The sequence below is a fragment of the Apteryx rowi genome, unplaced genomic scaffold (assembly GCF_003343035.1).
Source record: "Apteryx rowi isolate R43461 unplaced genomic scaffold, aptRow1 scaffold_1170, whole genome shotgun sequence".
NCBI classification, from domain to species: Eukaryota; Metazoa; Chordata; class Aves; order Apterygiformes; family Apterygidae; genus Apteryx; species Apteryx rowi.
In genome coordinates, this window is record NW_020447387.1 from 39,452 (window position 1) to 53,995 (window position 14,544).

Here is a 14,544-nt window from a genome sequence, read left to right on the forward strand (position 1 = left end):
CTTCCATCTGAACATGAGGAAAAACTTCTTCACTGTGAGGGTGACAGAGCACTGGAACAGGTTGCCCAGAGAGGTTGTGGAGTCTCCTTCTCCGGAGATATTCAAAACGCGCCTGGATGCAATCCTGTGCAATGTGCTCTAGGTGACCCTGCTTGAGCAGGGGGGTTGGACTAGATGATCTCCAGAGGTCCCTTCCAACCTCAGCAATTCTGTGATTCTGTGATTCTGATTCTATTACACCTATTCCTCCAGCTGCAACGCACCCACCCCATGCACACACAGAGACTTCCCCACACAGTACAAAATCTGGTATGGAAATAAGGGAGATTCTTAAATTGCATGACAGAGACCTGGGAAGAAAGTTGAAAGTAATCAAAGAGCTGTGTGTTATGCAAAAAAAAGTACAGGAACAGATTAACATCTCTAATTACAAAACAGTGATTATCCTTAAATGTTTGCATTTGGATGGGTAATTAACTGAGATAATGGCTGTTTATACATGGTCTGAGGTACTCTTACCTTCCATGTCAAAGTAAGGCTGATATCCATACGGAAGAAATGTTCTCAAAGCTTACTTACCACATTAATCAAATCTTTCCATGTGGGAGGATAAATTCTCTCACACAAATTATGAAGCTCTTCTTGGGGCTTTTCTCTTTAAGCAGCAGAAATCCTACAGTGGCTTCATGTGGAGAGCTTGATGGCTTGGTACGGCACGAGCTTCGGCAAGATTAATCTGACCGAAACTGGGCAATGCTGTTTTAGCTCTCATTTGCACAGAACAGCATAGAGAGGAGAGGGAGCTACGCCACGTAGTTTGCTTGAACATCAATTTCGCATGAAGATGTAATCCATAAGGCGCTTAAATAAACTTTGGTTAATAATGATAATAAAGAAAAAAACCACACAGTTTACAAATGTTGCGGGCAAAAGGGGCAGGGTTGGGGCTGCCGGTGCGCCTGGTGTGCGAGCAGGCCCGCGCGGGCCTTGGCCGGTCGCAGCCGGTTCCAGCCAGCTCCCTAACTGCCAGGAACTGGCCCCACCCCAAACCCCCAACCGCCCGCAGCAGGGCGCAGCGCGGCGCTGTGCGAGGGCTTGGCTCGCGCGTGCTTAACGAAGGGCGGCGCGGGAGGAGAAACACGAGGAGATGCGCCCAAAGAAACGAAACGGAGGAGGCGAGTAGCAGCGGACGTTGTGGGGGGCACAGGTGGAGGCGCTCTCCGGGAAGTAGGCGCTCTGTGCTGCAGCAGGGGCACCCCTGAGGGGGCTGCAGCCCATGGGGGCCCCATGCTGGGGTAGCAGAAACGAATAAAACCCTGGAGTAGCAGAAGAAAAGCGGCATTAGAGGCAGGACCTCAGCATCCTGCACCGCCCGTCGCCCCGCCAAAGGGGCTGAGAGGGCCCGAGTGCAAGGTGTGGTGAGCACAAGGAGACTGGAGCCTAGGGAGGGGGGAGGAGAGGTGCTGGACTGAAGCTGAGCCTGGGGAATGGGGAGGAAACATGCTTCCCTCAATGTTTGTTAACTGTTTGTCTTTGGCATCTCTAAGTACCCAAATCAGTAATTAAAGCTTATGTGAATTGGCAATAAGGTAAATTAAGTGAAATTCTCCCAGGCCTGTTTTGCCCATAGCAGTAACTGGTGGAGCTGGTGCTGGTTCCAGCTGGAGCTGGAACTGGTGCCCACAGCAGCACCTGGGCCTGGCATGACTGTGGTGACTTGAGACTCCGGAAGCAGTCTTGATTTTGGTACCGCATTTTTGTGGTGGTGTGCTGTGGTGGTGTGCTGTGGTGGAAGCGATGCGCCCCTTGTGTATGGGGGGGTAGGTGTGAACAGTGTGTAAACTGCTGTAGACAAGGCATGAAGTTTGTAATAACAGTTCAGATTGTTATGATGTTAGGCCTAAAAATATAGTCCGTAGAGATAAGGGGTGAAGTTTGTAATGGATGCATGTTCAGACTGTTGTAACTTTCTTGGTTCTGTGTTTTACAGGGGCAAGGGGTGAAGTTTGTAATAGATCAGTTCAGTTTGTGACAGTGTTAACCTCTATAGCCTGGTTTGCAGGGACAGGGGATGGAATTTGTGAGGAGAACATTGTCATATTGTAACAGTGTTAATCCCGATAATATGTTTTTCAGGGGTGAGGGGTGGAGCTTTACTGTATGTACATACTGTACAGTAGCACTCCCCATTGTCTGGGAGAAAGGGTGAAGCTTACAGTGCATGAATGTTAAGGTTCTAATGATGTTAAAAATAGAGTTTATAATAGATGTATATTCAAACAGTTCTTAAATAAGCGTTTTGCAGAGACAGGGAGTGGAATGTATTGGGCATAAATGTCAGGGCTGGGGCAGCAGGGGGCTGCAGGAGTGCCCTGGATGGGAGGAGGCTATGAGCTATCCTGTGCCTGTTCTAACCGTCTCTGTATCGGATGAAAACAACCCACCGTGCACCAAAGCTTCAACGAGGTGGAGAAGCACGTGGCACCTCTGCTCAAAYATTTAAGAAAGGGTGGCAACTACTAGGGGCAGGAGACACAGGAGGGCACACAGGAGGACATACATGAAATTAGACACAAGAGGAGGCACWGAAGGGGCACATGAGAAATGTGAAGAGATGCCTTTGGAGAAACAAAATAGAGGAGGCAAGTAGAAGGAGATGGTGTGGGAGACACAGGTGGAGGTACGCTCTCAGGAGTCCCTCCATGCCAGAGGAGGTATGCCTCTGAGGGGACTGTAGCCCATGAATGAGTAATGCCAAAGCAGGGACACCACCAAAGGGATTGTGGCCTATGGGGGAACCCATGCCGGGGCAGAGAAAATGAATAACAGAAGAGTAACAAGCCAGCAGCAGTGGAAGAAAAGAATAAGAAGCGAAGAGTGGCAAAATAAAGCCATTACATACAACCTCAACTTGTGCCAGCCGTTGCCTCTCCTTAGGAACAAGCATAGTGTGTGGCAAAAACAAGGAGAGCGAAGACAAGGAAGGGGGGAAGAAGGGTGTTGGACTGAAGCTGAGCCTGGGGAAAAGGGAGGAAAGGTGTTTCCCCAAGTGTTTGTTAATTGTTTATATCTTCTTTGTTTCTCARTACTGGAATCGGTAACTAAAGCTTATGTTAATTGGCAATAAACTAAGTGAAATTCCATAAGTCAAGACTGTTTTGCCTGCAACAATGAACATGACCTTTGTAGGTGGGAATGACACTGTATTTTGATGTTTTCAGAAACTGCATCTTGATAAAAACCCACACAAGTGACTAACAGAATAACTACTTTGTTTCTAGTCCGGTCATCCTATTTACAGTAACCAGCTAACAGGTCCTGAAGTAGCTGATCAGAACTTCAAACCTGGCCCTTACACCTGGACTATATTCTTAATCTGTACTTTTTAGATCCAGTTTAATTTGGTTTAAATCAACACATGACACACAACACTTCTAAAATTTGACTTTGTCCGCAAACCTGGCAGCTCTTGCCCAGATGTAGTGATGTGGGTGCTAGGTAAATCATGCTAGGTATACGATCTACAAATCAAACACAAGTCCATCCTTTCCTAGGCCCTTCCCTGCCCCTTCCATGCTCCTGAGAAACAGAGTCATCAGCAGATGCAGAGACACTGCTGCTCGCCTTGAGATCACAGCTGGGAGTGAATTGGCATAAAATGTAATCAGAAGATACTATAACACCAGTTGGCAATAAAAGCTGAGATGAAACATTCCTCCCCCAGACATTCAAACAGTTTACCACTAAGAGCATATGGGACAAACAGGCTGCACACCCCAGCCTATTCACCAGAGAGTAACTGAGAAGTGGAACAGTTATGACATGCAACAGATTCCAGCTGCTACCCTATGCCCTGATGTTTCTGGAGCAGGTGTACGTTTTACAAAATAATATCCTTAGATGCTCTGCAGAGGATAAGGTTGTTTTCCAGAGCAACTACTATCAGTCTCTATACATGCTACTGAAATTGCTGTAATCCACATTTTTCTAAGTTACTGCCTCAGGCTTAGTAAAAACACTTTGGTTATGTCAAATAAGCATGAAAACATTAAACAATCCTGTAAAGAGACAAGATATGTGAGATGTAACAAGCAGAAAAGCAGCAAGGAGGAAGTAATGAGGGACCTTTGAAAACTACAGGACATTTTCTGCCTCTAAAACACATTTCTGAAAACAAAACAAGGAATAAGCATTTCATGCAAAGATGAGAGGACAAGAAATTGTAAGAGAAAAGACACGATATAGGAAAGAGACAGGAAAAAATACAGCAGGGAAGAAGGAAGGAGGGAACACAGCAAGAATTCAGTTTGCAAGAATCTGTAAAAGGTTTAGATTCCACAGGTAGTATTCATGGTCAGGTTAAAATAGAAACAGATGCAAAATGTATTCTGACCCAATTCATCCACAATAACCAAAATTATGCTAGTTTGCTTTCCAATAGACACAAGCTATGAACTCTGTACAAGGCTTGTAGTGTTACCCATATCCAAGCCACTAGACTGTCTGGATCTTTGCTATGCAGATCTAGAAAATATGGCTGTGAAAAGCATCTGTAAAAATTAGGCCTGTACCTTTTACCAATGGTCAGGTATTAACTCCAGTGGTAACTTTTGAGGTACATGCATGTGTATATGTGGTGGGGGAGAATAAGGAGGGAAACACAGCAACAAGTCCTCATTCAGGGCTGGGTTGGCTGAACTAGCTTCTCTTCCAGTTGTTTCCAGACCAAGAACATGCTGCTTGTTCATAGCCTGTGGAGAGCTAACTGGTTATAGTCTTTTGGGCCCTTCTGCTCATTTCCACTTGCTAAATTGCCACAAAAAGTAGTTATATTATGGCAGGGATTTCCACCTTTGGTAGTTCTGAAAATTCTAGCCTTAAGCCTTGCTGCTTTTCAGATTACTGCCCTGTGTCAGCAAGTGACATAGCTTCAGGAAACATGTTGTGTAGTCACGAGCAGCAGAGGTGTTGTGAACTGGGAGGCTAAGGAGTAAGTGTGATCCACCTGCTAGTTTGGAAAAATCCCTACTTAATCGCTATGCCTTTGAGGCAACATTGCTTAAGGGGGAGGGGCCCCTTAAGAGAAATTCTGGTTTCTTAGTCTTGTTGGTCTGTCAGTGGTACTGCCTCAGCAAGACTCGGACCCTTCGCAAGCTCCTGGCTCAGCCCCATCCCCAGATACTTCTCACTTTCCACAGTACTTTACCCCCAAGTTCACAGCTAGGACTCACAGGCAGAAGCTTCTCATGCAGAGCTCTGCTAAATCCTTACACAAGAACAGGAGACACAAATGATGTGATGGGGCACAATGGGAAACCACRTCTTGTCACCACTCTTCTGAAACATCTTCATCAGATAAATCAATAAATAAATCTTTTCAGGGTTGGGAACTCATATGACTCTCACAGCACAGGAAAAAAAAAAAACAGGGCTTGAAAAGTGCAGACATATTCATGGAGGGCAGAGGCAAGTGTAAATGTACTACAGGTAACAGGTGAGAGGGCAAGAGGCCTGAAGGCAGGAAGTTTTCAACAAGGTGGAAAGAGTGCTTTTCAAACAGCTTTTACCTTTTATTCAAAATTGTTGTTTAAGTATTGTTGTTAATTCAAAAAATTGCCTTGTCCATAGGCTAACACAATCCTCAACTGTATTGTAAGAGGCCAGAATATACTCTTTACTGCAACGCAAGTATTCCCTCATCCACTTTGAGATCAAACACAAGTTGATTTCATAATGCTGGGCTAATACAAAGTGTGGGTTATTACAACAGCTAAACCTATGGCATTGAATACAGGTGATGCTTATTGGCTATCTGTTGAGATGGTATCTATTCTGAGTAATCTGAAAATCAGAAAAATTCATTTCTTTAGTACCCACTCAGCTTTGTTCTTAATTTTCTCAAGAAGCGTCAATCCTTTGCATGGACTTCACTTGCATCTCCTTAACAACATCCAAAAGACGACGACATCAACCAGGCTACAGTTATTTTGACCAAACTAACCATAAATGCTAACAGTTAAAGATAGAAAAAGCTTTGGGAAACCATTACTACAAGGATTGCAGTTAAACTTAAAACATCACAAGTCAATTTGATTGGGAGTTGATCGCTGTGTTTTAAACAAAGGTTTTTCTTTTATTGTTTGTTTTTATGCAAAGGTTGCTAGCAAGTCAGCTATTTAAACTCTGACAGGCCTCATAATTTCTTACCAAAACAATCTCATAGCTTCTGTTTTACCTGGGGGAGATTTATTTAATCCCAGACATAATAAATTATTACAAGTAAAAGTTGTTATTACTGATTGAGAATTTTGGTAATCCAGGGCACTTTTATTAGCATGGCTTAATTTCTGCTTCTGTAGAGGATTTCACGCAAAAGTGTTAAGATGGTGTCCAATAATTGTTCAGAAACTGGTGGGKTTGAGGATAGCATATGAAGACAATCAGGGCTAAAGAGATCACGCAGTTACTATAAACTATGTAAAATAAAGCAGATACAATCAGGCATTTGCTTCAATCTGCATTACTTTATGTGTACTTGCACATTCATACTGCTATTATATATTTGCACTAAAAGCTAGGTACTTACATTCTATACTTATGCTTCTGATTTCTAGGATTCAGGCACCTGGCCCTCTCTTAGGCACCAGAATTTCCAAATCATAGTCACTCTTTTTTTTTTTAAGAACATAATAGGTTTTAAAAATGGATATGTTTTACATGCTAATACTACTAAGTYTGTGTGAATTGTTATTTTCGTTGAGCCAATATAAAGCTCTAGATGCTTTGAATGGCACTTCAAGTGCCCAGATGCATATTAAAAGCCACTTGCTGAAATAAATTGAAATAATTTCTGATTATGCTTAAAGAAAAGTAATTTCAGAGCTGTGAAATTTGATAGAGTCAAATCTTGTTATTCAACTATGACACATTAGATTCATGTTTTGATGTCTATTAGTTCTTTAATTGTTTCCCCTTCAAGCATTGATTTGTTGAAATTTGATAACTCTCTAGGGTTATTATAAACTACTCTAAAACAATTTGTCCTTAAAAATTTGTTGGTGTTCTTAATAAGCTGCAAGTCTGAATGCTTAGCTGCATTATTCATGAATATCAACTGTTAATAAGAACTTCTCCTGAAAAATACAAGAAGTTCGCTGTAGTAATAGCAGCCTTTAATGCAGAAGCTTTCCTCGTAATAACTGACTTTATACAAAGGTCTCTATTTCATACAGATGCCAGCACTGGCAGAAAGTGCTTCCTTTATTGGAGGATGCTGATTGTGATTTTAGGCTAACTGCTAAGCACTAGGGTATCTGCATGAAAAATGGAAGAAATAGCTTGGAATGGTACCTAGTCCACCTTATCCTGAGGTGGGATTAACTAAATTTGACTTCATCCAGACTGTTCTTAAAGGTTTCAGTGATTAAGACTTCCTAGGGAAGCTATAGCAGTGCTTCTCCATCCTTATCATTATAATGATTTCCCCAGTGTTTAAACTGAGCCCTTCATGCTCCAGCTTAAGCTTTTTCTTCCTTATTCACCATAGACATCAACAATAGATTATGCTTTTCCCCTCTGTGCAGATTTCTCATGCACTGGAAGATTCATTACCATTCTTCTCTTCTTGCAGAGAGACAACTTTACAGTCTTTCCTCAGTGGTAAAATTTCCGATGCCAAAAATGCTTCTTGTTAACATATGTGTCCGTCTCAGCCAGAGAAGCTCCATAGGAGAGCTAGTGCAAACAATTTTCATAAGTATGATTTTACTGCAGAGAAATAGCAGGAGGTGCTCCAAAAGCCCAGTGACCTCTGAACACAACACACACCTGTGCACAAGCAACTAATACATGACTCCATACATTTATGTAAAATCATACATATAGGAACAAAAACAAAAGCCACATTTCAGTATGASAGCTTACTTGAGAAAACAGTGACTAGAGAAAAAGTAGACATAATGAGCTGAACATAAGCTCTCAGTATGCAACTAGATTTAAGGGTTACTGGGATTCTTCTACACGTCAGAAAGTTAACTTAGAACACTAGGGAAATATTACATACTTCAGCATTTGGTTCTATTGTGACTGCTAAATTAGCCCATGGTAATCCAGTATTCACATTTCAAAGTCAAATTTAAAAAAAGTGGAGGTTTCAAATAAAAGCTATAGAATAACTACTAGATGGGGAAATGGCCCTACAGTAAAGCATGGAAGGAATTCAGCATGTTTAGTTCAGAAGGTTACTCAATTACCTTCTTTGATTCTAAATAAATAAAATAAAAAGACTGCAGACAAAGCAATATTGAGACCCAATGGTTGGAGGCTGCAGCTAAGCAAATAAAATTCAAAGTCAGTTCAACCCACTACTGTAGGAGACTAGACTGTTCAGAGTATTTCACTGGACCTATAGATCTATCAGTTGACTTTTGGATGATAGATTGTGCACATTAAGTGTCAAGGAGCTGAACTTACATCAAAACTTTATTAGGTTAATACAAATAAATTTCAGACTTGCTGACTCTGGGAATCCTCCATTCACTGGGCTGTTGCTGGTCTATAATTTTTTGATACAGCATTTTGCTTTTTTAAGAGCAGCAAAGGAAAGGAACAATACGAAGTTTTACTTTGGAAGAACCACTCACATTTTCAAATTAAGCAGCTCAATTGCCTTCTTTTTCATCACAAGAAACGTGGGACATGAGTTAGTCCATCTGGTTCATACGCAAACGTACCTAACAGGTAGAAAGTAATTAAAAAAGGGATGAGAGGAAACAAAAGCATTATATGATTTGACTCTAGCTTCCAAAGCACAGAGCTCAAACATGAGCATTGCTAACAACGAATAAAAGGTTGGTTGAAGCCCTTTTTATTCTTTTGTTGCAGTCCTCTGTGCTTCTCAAGACAGAACAACATGACATACCTCAGAGAGCAGCGTTTCTGACCTGGAGTAGCACATAGCACATGAGAAGGCGCCTTCCTATATCATAGCGGTACAGACCCACAAGAAAAGAGAACTTGGCAGAAACTTTTGCCTGAAGTAGCCATTTCTCCATGCACTATGGCCAGACTCCGTTGGAGACAGAAATGTACTGTTCCCATGCATGCTTCTCCAACATCATATCAAAAACCTGGATCTGTTTTTTCCAAAATTACGTCAGTTTGTACAAGAGTCAGGATGCAGGAATCTGGCTTGGTACTGAAGATTTTCTACTAAAAATAACTGAAAGATTGTTTTATTTTCCTGGGCTGGCAGAGTTTCTCTATTGATTCACCTGAGACTTAACTGTCTCAGACTCTCCTAATTTGATTTCAGAAATGTTTAATTAAGCTGCTTGCCAAAGAGAGAAACAGGCTTGAGAAATTAAAATAATGTCACTAACTGCTGGAAACTTACTTGTGAGATAAACACAATGAAGTGTTTCAGGAAAAGGGCTACAAAGATGATGAGGGGACTGGAGCATCTCTCTTATGAGGAAAGGCTGAGAGAGCTGGGCCTGTTTAACCTGGATAAGAGAAGGCTGAGAGGAGATCTTATCAATGTGTACAAGTATCTGAAGGGAGGGTGTCAAGAGGATGGGACCAGACTCTTTTCAGTGGTGCCCAGCGACAGGACACGAGGCAACGGGCACAAACAAACACAGACGCTTCCATCTGAACATGAGGAAAAACTTTTTCACTGTGAGGGTGACAGAGCACTGGAACAGGTTGCCCAGAGAGGTTGTGGAGTCTCCTTCTCTGGAGATATTCAAAACGCGCCTGGATGCAATCCTGTGCAATGTGCTCTAGGTGACCCTGCTTGAGCAGGGGGTTGGACTGGATGATCTCTAGAGGTCCCTTCCAACCTCAGCCATTCTGTGATTCTGTGAAAGGGGCATCCCAATTGGGTGTACTCCTGAAATGGTTTTGACTGTCCAATGTACAGGCTAACAATTAGCAAAATATCGTGGGAACAGAAAACTATTTCCAGAGATCTGTCTGCATATAGTTCACACAGACTTCTGTATAGTGCATACAGACTTCTGCAGAAACTCAGACTAGATAGTAAACTTTAATCAAATTTCTCAACTGTATTTAAAAACTGAATATGGGCCAAAAAAAGAGAACTGCTTGCATCCAGAACTAATGAAAAGATTAGAAAATTTCAGCGTGACTGGTTTCATGATGAATCACAGCTAGAAACAGGTCTAGATAAAATATTACCAAAGTCTCAGAAACAGACATGAAATTAGAAGTTATGAATATTACAAAGCAATATATAAATAAAATAAACCAATGAGAACCTGGTAGTATATCAAATTCCTGATTCCAAGGAGATGAACTTTAAAGGGAAAACTTTTAGTAAGTCTTCCTTAAATAACGACAGACCATACGAAATTAGAATACGAAGGGTTAAAATGGGTGGGGGCAAATACAAGTGGAAMAAGGAGCAGCATTTAGAAAATATTGCTACCTAATACCAGAACATTTACATAAATCAGCAGATAGCAGGGAGGGGGAGGAGGTATCCTAGGAATTCTTCAAAAACCAATTTAAATCCACAAAGATGACATGCATGGAACATATCTTTTTGAACAATGTAATCAAGAAGTTGAAGAAACCATACAATAATATTTTGCCAAGCTATGAAAAAATGGCTGACTCATGTGATTATCCAGTTTTCAAAGACTAACAGATTGTGTTAATAACAGAAATGAAAAATGCGATAGCTAAAATGAAAGCACAGAAGGTTCATGCAAACTCTACCAAACATTAGAGACTCAAGCAAACCTAATGAACAAGCTTATATCCAAACATAAGTCACAAATCAAACAGAGACAATACACTGAGAAAAAGAGGCAAGCAAATGATACGGAAATAAACCTACATTCACCCAAAAGCAAACATACAAGATAAAAAGAAAATAAAAGGGGAAAACCAATGATGCTGTGTGGAAAACTTAATGGAGAATCATTATGTTAAAGGTTTCAGAAGAAAAAAAAAAAAAAAATCACCAGGCAGTAACTTAGCAATTTATCACATATGACATTAATGAAATGCAAAAATAAAAATAAAGGTTTGCCAGCCCCAGATACAAGACAAGATAGCAGCAAATTAACTGGAAATCAGAAGCCATTGAGAAAAAAAATGGAACATTTGTGCCATGCTAAAAGCTGTGTGAAATAGTCTGGCTAAAATTGTACAGTAACATGATAATGGGATTTTTATTACAAACAACAATTATATACATGAAAAAGCATAAAGATTGAAACTTCACATAGAGTGGAGAATTTACAACTTCCAGCTAAACAAAGTGCATATATTAACTTACTTAGGCTGTTCTTAATACAAACAACAAGTAAATGTAAAATTGAGTAAAAGCACAATGGTTTCAAGTCAGTCACAAGTTTGTGAGACATTTGTTGTTCATTCACCTTGAAGTAAAAACACTACCACAGATAACCATCTTTAACGTTATCAATGCAATAATTATTAGGCTTTTTAAACCACCTCTGACATTTCTTCAAAGGCCTCCATGTATGTTCACCACCTGCGACAACAAGCACTGTAAAAGCTTACTCTATATTTACCTCAGCACATTGTAACTTCTGTACTGAAAGGAGCTAGGAGCCAGCTATCACATCCTGAAATACAAAGTGGTGAATGAAAAASCATTATATGGCACAAGATCAGCCAGGCAGAGAAGTACCACTACAGCAAAAGTGAGCTGGCAGATTGCACATGATCTTTATCAACAGATGATCAAGAAACACTTGCAATAAATGTCTGCATGAGAAAAGTTTGACCAGAATTTGTAAGAGTAGGAAAAAACTAGTAGAAAGGGAGCATAAGCCAATGGAGAGAGGTTTTTTTCATTTGGTTGATTAGTGGGATTTTTTTGTTTGTTTGTTTTTTTAACAGAAATGCCACAATGAAAACCAATACTTAAGTAAAGGGATTGAGTTACCTAGCTAGCTGCTGAGACAGAGTAGCCTTGCAATATGAAGATATATTAAGTGAACAAGAACATTAAACTCTCAATCAAATAGAAAGCACCAGCCATCACACTTAATTTGAGAATTTTAAGGAAGGTGCTAGAAGGAAACAGAAAAATGAAGTAGAGATATCGAAGTGCTGACCCACAGGAGGCAGGAAGTTTTTTCTGTTCCTAGGAAGGTAAGAACTGTAGAGACAAGTTGAGCTACTTGGAAGCATTATGCAAAAGGTAGAGTGGATCACTGAGAATAAAAACATTGTCAAAAGCCAGAGCCGCTGTGAGAGAGAAGCCTGTTCCTAAAAACCCTGAATTGCCAAATTCAGCCAAGGACAATGAAGTAAGTGGTTATGATACTTGCAGAAGAAGTCAAGCTTAGTGGCAAAGAAATAATGACAATACCTAGCATCTGCAGCAGGTCGTGGAACAAAAGCAGGAACAGCATTTTACTGGAAATCTACACAGACCTACCTCTGCATAATATAGAACAATATTCAAAATTGTGGAAGTTGGATTATTCATGCCCTCAAAGAAGCCTTTACAGAAAGAGAAACACAGCATTTCAGCAGAACAGCATTGCAAACTGACCAGTTGACTTGTAGCGAGTTTGTGGAAACACATGCATATCCATTTACCACCATATCACAGTCGCATAAARAGGAAAGCCAAATCTTCTGTTAAAATCCCAAAGGATGCTTTTTTTTTTTTTTTTTAATAAAGTTGAAGGGAAGAAAAAGTACATTTTTGAATTGAGAAACTCTCCTGCAGCAAGATTACCAAAAACTCTTTCAAGGTGTGGTATCAAGGCAAAAGCATACTGTGAAGCTTGCTAGCCCCAGCATTTCTAGCAACAGAAACAACAGCAGAACTGATCAGTAAGAAGAAAGATGTTTGCAAAGGTCATGATCTACAGTGACCTACAAGTCAAAGCCTCCTAGAACCGCAAACAAGACTTTGTCAGGATCAACCTTTTTCCTTAGGACAAATCACTACAGATATGGAAGAGCTAATTTTAGTTTCTCTTTAATGCAGGACTGAGCACTTCAGTGAAATACAGTTAGTTTGGAAAGGAGGTGGTTGTGCTTCTTTAAGGATAGGGACAATTTTGTATCAACAAATATATAGTAAACTAATCTATTGATGTTGCTTATATTTAAATTTGCTGTCTCAAAACAAACATGACAGAGGGAGAAGTTACACAATCTCCCCCTACTAGGTGCTATGATCTTACACAAAGAAACTGGAAAATACCTTTTGGAAGCTTTACTTGGTGAGGACCGAGCATGTGCAAGAAGAAACAGGACTTGCACGCTGCGCTTCTTTGGCTCACTCATTTGTCTCACACCCAGAACAAGAGGAAACTGGAACAGTCTGTGGGATAAGTTGTCTGCTCAAAATACTCCTAGTCACAAGAGACCAGATCAATTTTGTCTGGAATTTACTATGGTCATTTAGAAGCATTTTATATCATGGGTGTTAGTGAGTGAAGGTACACCCAAGAAGGGAATCAATTCCTGATCTTCAGCCTGTTCTTTGTCCTCCTCTTTTATTCTTAGCGGCCTATACCTGCATACCACTGTCTGGGGATTAGTGTTACCTCCATGTCAAGGAATCAAGATCAGGCATTAAAAAAAATGGGATAAAACTTTCCTCTTTGAGTTCCTTGGTTTTTAACTCATTCTAGTTAAACATTCCTAAGACTTACATAAAGTGGATGCACTTACAGAGCTTAAGTCAGCATAAAATAGCTTAACRAGAAAATAATTCTAAATTTCTCCTTTCCATTCAAGCAAACTTTTAGTGAACTGTTGATGCTATGTAATTTACATTTATTATCAAAACATCAGACAACTTTAACCCATGCCCTTGGTAATGTAATTATTATTGCAAGGCAGAATTTTAGTCAGTCTTACATAATGCATTAAAATACATGCAATTTGTTTTTTTCCCCTCTCTCAGCCTGATCCAAAATTTATTAAATTAATAGAAGAATGCCAGGAATGCTGTAAAGGCATGCATATGTGCTTAAGGAAAACACAAAACACCTTTGTGCTTAATAAATGAAAAAAACAGTAAAGACAAGACTGTATCTGATGTACCAGCTATTGTTCCTGGCACTGTGTCACCAGATGGCAAGACCACAGTTCTCATAACGAAGYGCTGTGAACAATGACATTTAGCAGAAGTGGTAAGGTCCCCTTCAGAACAAACCTCTAGCATTAACTTAGACAGAAAATAGTCCTAGAAGAACAGCCATAATGCGAGATGGTAACAGCTGATGAATCATTACAACTGGAGAGAACCAAGCAGGAGCAAGTAGCCTGTATTCCCAATCTCTTCAATGAGTACACAGTGATCTAGACAGACTGCAAAGCAGATGTAGCTGCTGTGCTGGAGGCAAAGGGCACCTGGCATTTCATCAGGTTTTCTCCCACAGAGCAGCATAACATATAGAACATACAGCTATTTTTCTTGCAGTCAGGCTTTCCTGGCTGAAAAATGGATATGACATTCCTGCAGAATTACCAGATGGTGAAATGACTAGATGAGGAAGGGAAGACTCATTCTATCTT

The 14,544-nt window shown here is 40.5% G+C and overlaps 1 long non-coding RNA gene across 1 annotated transcript; it reads right to left on the minus strand.

Annotated features, from left to right (window-relative positions):
- Positions 1-5,549: 5,549 nt before the first annotated feature.
- On the minus strand, positions 5,550-9,493 carry LOC112974120. The gene is made up of 2 exons (XR_003256164.1): positions 8,643-9,493; positions 5,550-7,734 (listed from the first exon to the last, which is right to left on the minus strand). It is a non-coding gene; the product is annotated as an uncharacterized LOC112974120 (long non-coding RNA).
- Positions 9,494-14,544: the final 5,051 nt, after the last annotated feature.